Source organism: Gossypium raimondii, chromosome 6 (assembly GCF_025698545.1).
Source record: "Gossypium raimondii isolate GPD5lz chromosome 6, ASM2569854v1, whole genome shotgun sequence".
Taxonomy (NCBI): Eukaryota; Viridiplantae; Streptophyta; class Magnoliopsida; order Malvales; family Malvaceae; genus Gossypium; species Gossypium raimondii.
This window is the reverse complement of record NC_068570.1, coordinates 10,884,343-10,890,801: the sequence shown is the minus strand read 5'-3', so window position 1 is coordinate 10,890,801 and position 6,459 is coordinate 10,884,343. Positions and strand designations below refer to the sequence as shown.

At 30.9% G+C, this 6,459-nt stretch overlaps 1 long non-coding RNA gene across 6 annotated transcripts; it reads right to left on the bottom strand.

The window, feature by feature from the left end:
* Positions 1 to 1,218: 1,218 nt before the first annotated feature.
* Positions 1,219 to 5,336, bottom strand: LOC105774544 (uncharacterized). 6 transcript variants are annotated; one of them, XR_008196922.1, is made up of 8 exons: positions 4,920 to 5,336; positions 4,740 to 4,823; positions 4,102 to 4,447; positions 2,803 to 3,857; positions 2,573 to 2,665; positions 2,283 to 2,337; positions 1,926 to 2,046; positions 1,219 to 1,485 (listed from the first exon to the last, which is right to left on the bottom strand). It is a non-coding gene; the product is annotated as an uncharacterized LOC105774544 (long non-coding RNA). The 6 variants fall into 6 exon arrangements; XR_008196923.1 differs by lacking the exon at positions 4,740 to 4,823 and having other exon boundaries at positions 2,803 to 2,884; positions 3,110 to 3,857; positions 4,920 to 5,335; XR_008196921.1 differs by lacking the exon at positions 4,740 to 4,823 and having other exon boundaries at positions 2,803 to 3,297; positions 3,749 to 3,857; positions 4,920 to 5,333.
* Positions 5,337 to 6,459: the final 1,123 nt, after the last annotated feature.

The following is a 6,459-nucleotide window of genomic DNA, read 5'->3' as shown; positions in this document are numbered from 1 at the left end:
TATTGAGAAAATTTTCATCACTGAATTGGGACTTCGGTTAATTATTGTATAAGTTCATTCATTTAATCATAAGACCCACCTATTAAAAAGTATAGCAATTATTTTAATAATTTTAAAAATATTTTTGTTGATGATTCATTAATATTGTATAAACCTATACATGGCGGCTACGTTAAATACAAAGTAGAATAAAATGGTACAAGTATTATGACCCTATATAGATTCTACTTACTATTTTATGTAGTACTTAATTTCTTTTCCGCTCAAACGTGTTTTAAGTTTTATTTGAAAAACAATATGCTATCAAAATGTAAATGTTAATATGATTTTTAGATCATATATTTCTTTCCTGCCTAATTAATTAGATATTGGATTATTTTTATTCAATTTTATTTTATTACTGGACTTTCCGAACAAAAAAATTTCTTAGTACGTTCTAAATACAATGCTAGTTGCAACTGAACATTGTGAAACTTACTTTATTCGTTGGCATATTTTGACTTATTTATCTTGATTATTTACTTACATCTTTTTAAGGTTTTGACTACACTACACCAAAACAGGCTTTTAGCGGCGCTTATTTAGGCCTTTAGCGGTGCTTTTTAGCGTTGCAAAAAGTATTAAAAAGCCGCTAAAGACCATGACAAACGCCGCTAAAGACCAAGACCTTTAGCGGTGCTTTTCCCACAAACGCCGCTATAGATAAAGACCTTTAGCGGCGCTTTTTCTACAAACGCCACTAAAGACAAAGACCTTTAGCAACGCTATCTTCCACAAACGCCACTAAAGACCATAACCTTTAGCAGCGCTTTTTCCGCAATGCCGTTAAAGACCATGACCTTTAGCGGCGCTTTTCCCACAAATGCCGCTAAAGACCTTAACCTTTAGCGGCGCTTCTCGCAAAAACGCCGCTAAAAGCATAACCTTTAAAAAATTTTATTTTAATCATATTATATTTATTTTTATGATAAATATTATATTATGTTTTATTTTCTAAATTTGAACTTAAAGTATGCTTTTAAGGATAAATAAAAAATATTATTTAAATTAAATTTTCTATGAAAATTTTAACTTTAAAACTAAATATAAAAATTAATGAATTTAGTTTTAGAATTTAAAATAATAAATTAATAACACAATTAAAATCCAAAAGTTAGAACTCTTAAGTAAAAATAAAAATTTAGAATCAAAACTAAAATAAATAATACATATGCAAGGTAATAAAACATACAATGCATTTTCTTAATCAAGTAAATATTGGTAATAAAAGATATAATACATTTATTTAATCAAGGAAATCTTGTAATGAACTCAAAGCAATGAGCGTGAAACTGAAAGCAGCAGAATTGTAATGAACTCAAAGCAATGAGCATCAGAATTGAGAAGAAAAAAAGAATCACGATACACAAACGAGATCCAGAACTTCTGTTCCTTTGGACGCCCACACTGGATAGTCCCCGCTTCAACGCCATTGGCTATCAGAGCCTAATAACAACAATAGCAGCAGTAAAATCACTTATCAAAAGGTGGAAAAAGGATAATTACAAGTTAACAGTGAGGAGATCACATGAAACTGAAAGCAGCAGATCCGTATCGAAGCTAGTTGGAATGGAAATCCATGGAAAAACAAGCATAGATTAAAACTTCATAGAACTTTCTCTAAAAACTTCATAGTAAACTGCATCAGTCTACTTTTTACTTTACTTGTACAACAATTACATGATATGCCAAAATAAAAAATATGGGTCTGAGCCACAGAATCCATAAAAAACTTCATAGAACTTTCTCTAAAATTTTACTTGCCAATGTTGTCAACCTTTTTCAGGAATTTTGGAGTATGCAGAAACCATATAATTTAGCTATCCCATTTTACAGTGAAAGCTAGGACCACACAAGAAACAGATGAAAAAGGATAAATCTAATACCCGTAAAGCATCAGTAACTTGGCTTCCTTGTAGCCCATCTTTTTGTAGAGACCATCTATTCTCAGCATTTTTCTTCTTTGAAAAACCCGTAAAATATGGGTTTTGGTGTTAAATAATGCGACTGCCATCAACATCAAGGTCGAAATCATAGCTTATTCTTCCATGTTAAGAAAAGTATGCTAAAAAATGAGGGTTAGAAAATAAAATAATGCCTGGTTTGAAACATACACCATTGATGTAAGAATAGGGTTAGAATTGTATGAACATTAAGCAAAATGGCCAATTTAAATTCACTTAACAACATTAAGAAAAATAAGTCTGGTTGAAAGAAATGGAACCAGGAGAGAAGAGAGAAACCTATTCAGCAATGCTAGCTGCCTCACCATAAGCATCTTGGATGTTCTCAGCAAGCCTATGAAGAAATATATTAGATATGCCTCCAGCAGCAACAATGAATGGACCAGTAGCTAGTGTTATGAGAACAATCTCCCAATAGTTGATAAAACCAATAATATGATCAAATTATAACCCCTTACATATGATCAAATTATAAATCAATATAAAGGAAAATTATGCTTTGGCCCCCTCAAAACAATGCAGAAAACAACTAACATAGAAAAGTTCCTACTTGCTAAGAAACACTATACCTGAAGGCTGAAGACAAGATTTAGCATGAAGATAATTTTGCCTACGATCTGTCTGTAACTGTGGACTAAAATGTACCTTCTTGCTGACAGAATCTGGCTTAGAAAAAATTGCAATAGAAGAGAGGCAAAGAAACAGGACAAAAAGGAAATGGAAATGAGAAAACATACAAAACTTCAACCCACTAATTAGCTTCTAGGAAAAAAAGAAGGCCTCTATCAACTATTCTTACTCGGTAAAATGTAGTGCTTGTGATGTCTTGGGATAAATGCCAACAACTGCTGCTGCCTGATACCTTCTTTATCCGTGTATGTCTTAAAATGAAAACACGAGTATAGGTCTTAAAAAAATAATAAGATAAATAAATAAATATATTATAGTAAATATTATTTTTATATTTTGGATAAGTTAGAATATATAATATCAAAAAATAAAAATGCTATAATAATATTGGATGCGCATTACTTATCTTTTGAATTGTTAACTATGAATTATCTTGCAACAAAATAAGGTCTGAAAAGGGCAGAGACACATTATACCTTCATATTTTACGATATATTAGACAGTAGAATTCATGCTTCAACTCTCCCCAGCACTTATATTAATTAAATCGAACTAAAAGTGATAAATAATTAATCCAAACATCCCGCAGTTCCATTTTGCCTTGGATTTAAAGAATGCCTCATCCCTTTTGATACAGGCTGGGTGGTATGCCTTAGGACAGCCACTGTCACGTAAAATGATACAAATGCAAAAAGAAAAAATAATAAATAGATACAAGACAAACAAAAGAAGAGAAGATTAGTACTAAACCAACGTTCCCTTACCGAGAAGACATGATTTCTAATCTATGAATTAGTGCCACAAAATAAACAAAAAGATCAGCGGCACAGGCACAGAACTTGCGCATTTTTTAACTGCAATTAAATCCAGTTCCATTTTGCATGTATAAAAAGAAAATATAAGCTCAATGAGCCAAAAAACTAATAAAATTTGAGCTCAACTTAACAAAAATCGAAGTAATTTGTTAACTGCGGTGCAAGGGATAGCATGATGAAAGATAAAAAAATATAGAAAAATACTACACACAGAAAATAAATAAATTGCTGATCAACAAAAACTTGCAAAATTAAGCCACTTTCAATAATTCAATTAAAGTTCTAAAATCTCCAATTTACCTTGGTGCATAATTCTAAAAAGAGGTATCTCATAATAATCAACCTCTGTAAATGTAATGAATTTGCCATCAAGTGACCACCAATACCCAGTTTTTCTATCCATCTCTTCCTGCAAGCAATCAAATTTCCCAAATATGAAGGAGAGAAATCTATATGCACGATACAGCAATTAAATGGGGGAAAAAATGAAGTTTGGCATCATTGTAGATTTATGGCATTGGATGTACACCTTGCAAAGAACTGTAACTTCTATTTGCTCTCAAAAGCAGTAATCAGTTCCAAACTCATACAAACCAGTGACTAATTTATATAAATATGTGAACAAAAGTAAGGAAATTGAAAGAAATTCTCACCTGAGCTATATATTCAGCAAGTCCATGAGTCTGCAATTCATTAAAAATAATGTCATATTCAAGACAAGGGGGTAAAAATCTAATTTGCCACACACACAGTATATTGAAACCAGGTAAAAATCAAACAGTTAGAGCCTATTGCATTTGATATTATTCATTCAATAATTTTTATAAAAGGGTTTGCGTAATGGTCAAGGGTTTGCGTAGCAGGGCTGTCAGTCATGGGCATATCGTGCAGGGATAGTGATCTTGATCGTTTCAAATTCGTCTTCTTTTCCTTACTCTCGTCAACAGATTGCATTACAAATTGAACTCCTATTGATTCCAATGACAACAGAACATGAACCTTTATGCAAAGATAAAAAAAAAGAAACTATTTAAGAAATGAAGTAAAATCATCAACACGAATTCAAGATAGTAAAGTTCCTTCCAATTCAACAATTAAGCTAATTGAGTTCAAGTTATTTTAAAATCTTCTTTCAATTTGATAAAAGTTTGCAAATAACACATTCTGAAAATTGAATTCGTTATTTTATCAAAACCAGAAACGGCCTCATTTCAAAATTCATTTCTATAGTTTTCTCGGCAACCAAGCAAGAATTAATTTTGAAAAAAAAAACAATTAAGAAAGCCATTACCTGCGGTGGATCCGATCACAGTCTACTGAACTGCACCGAATCCACACTTTTTTCCGTGAAAACTAAATCTTCCTTTCCTTTTCACTTTAACCATAAAACCAAACTCAAATTAAAAAGCAACATGGAAAAAAAAAGTTGACTTTTTTTCTTTTTCCAGAAAGAATAAGATTGGAATATTACCTGCAAAATAAGCGGAACTGATGATCGGCCATAAAAAATAATTTTCCCTAAATTAAAGAAAATTTAGATTAAGATTGAAAGAAGGTAAAGGAATCAATAGAGTTGGATTGAGTAAACAAAAAGAAAATCTTGAGAAAGGGCACGTTGTGGGCATCGACCGATATCAAATGCTAGGTTAAGAGTGGGAAAAATAATGCAAGTTTCATGCCCTCCTATTGACAACCCTTCCACTCGGGACCTTTCAATTTCCAATCCCTTTTTTTCTCTTTTTCTCATCGTTTCCTTGGTTTTCTGGTTCTGGTTTCTTTGATTTTGATTTTCCCTAGAGTTGAATAAGCTTCTGAGGTTCTTTATTGGATGTGGGAAATAAGGGATTTTAGGGGGGAAAGTTGGGGATTTCGGGGGGAGGGAGAGGGAATTTTATAAAATGGCCCTAGTTTTTTATTTGGAATAAAACGACACCATTTTGTTATATAAAATGGCGCTATTTTTTAAAAAGAAATTTTTTTTGTGGCGTTTTTTATGAAAACGCCGCTATTGCTTAACTTTTGCGGCGTTTTTCATAAAAACCGGAAAAAATATTTTATTTGAAATGAAACGACACTGTTTTGCTATGCTAAAATGGCGCTATTTTTTAAAGTAAAATTATTTTTTGTGGCGTTTTTTATAAAAACGCCGCTATTCAAAAAATTATTTCATTTGGAATAAAACAACATTGTTTTGCTATGCTAAAAATCTTTTATTTTGTCTGTTAAAATTATTAGTTAAATTGAATTTTTATTTCATTTATTATTGTTTTTATAAATTGAATTTTTATAAAAAATTAATTACTCTCAAAATAAATATCGTATATTTTAATAAGAAAAAATGATTAAATGGTTGTAATTAATTATTAAGTTAGAATTATCCAATGTAAGCAATTAATCTCTCACATATAAAATTTCTATTAAAGATTGAGACGTTAATAATGATTTTATATTATTCATTTCGATCTAATCTCCATTTTATTAGAGATATTTCTTCCTAACTAAAATATAATTATTTTGTTACATGTTCGATGTGGAATGATTTTAATTTTTGTATTTTATTTATATTTGTTATAATTTGGTCCTATATATCCAAAATAGATAGTTACCTATCCGTATCAATTTGTTACATTTTTATTAAAAAATACTAATTAATCTAAACCTTAAACCCTAACCTGACCTCGAATCTCTAAACCCTAAATCATTAACTCTTAACCCCAAACCCCTAACCACTAACCCCTAAACCTTATTTAATATATAAATTATAAAACACTAATTAATATAAATTCTAAACCCTAACCCGATCCTGAATCCCTAATCCCTAATCTCTAACCCCTAAACATTATTTAATATATAAATTAAAACACACTAATTAATCTAAACCTAACCCCTAACCTTTAACCCCTAAATCCATAAACCCTAAATCCATAACTGATCTTAACCTCTAACCTCTAGCCCCTAGCCCCTAACCCATAAACCTTAAATCACAACCCTTAAATCAGAATCCCTAATCC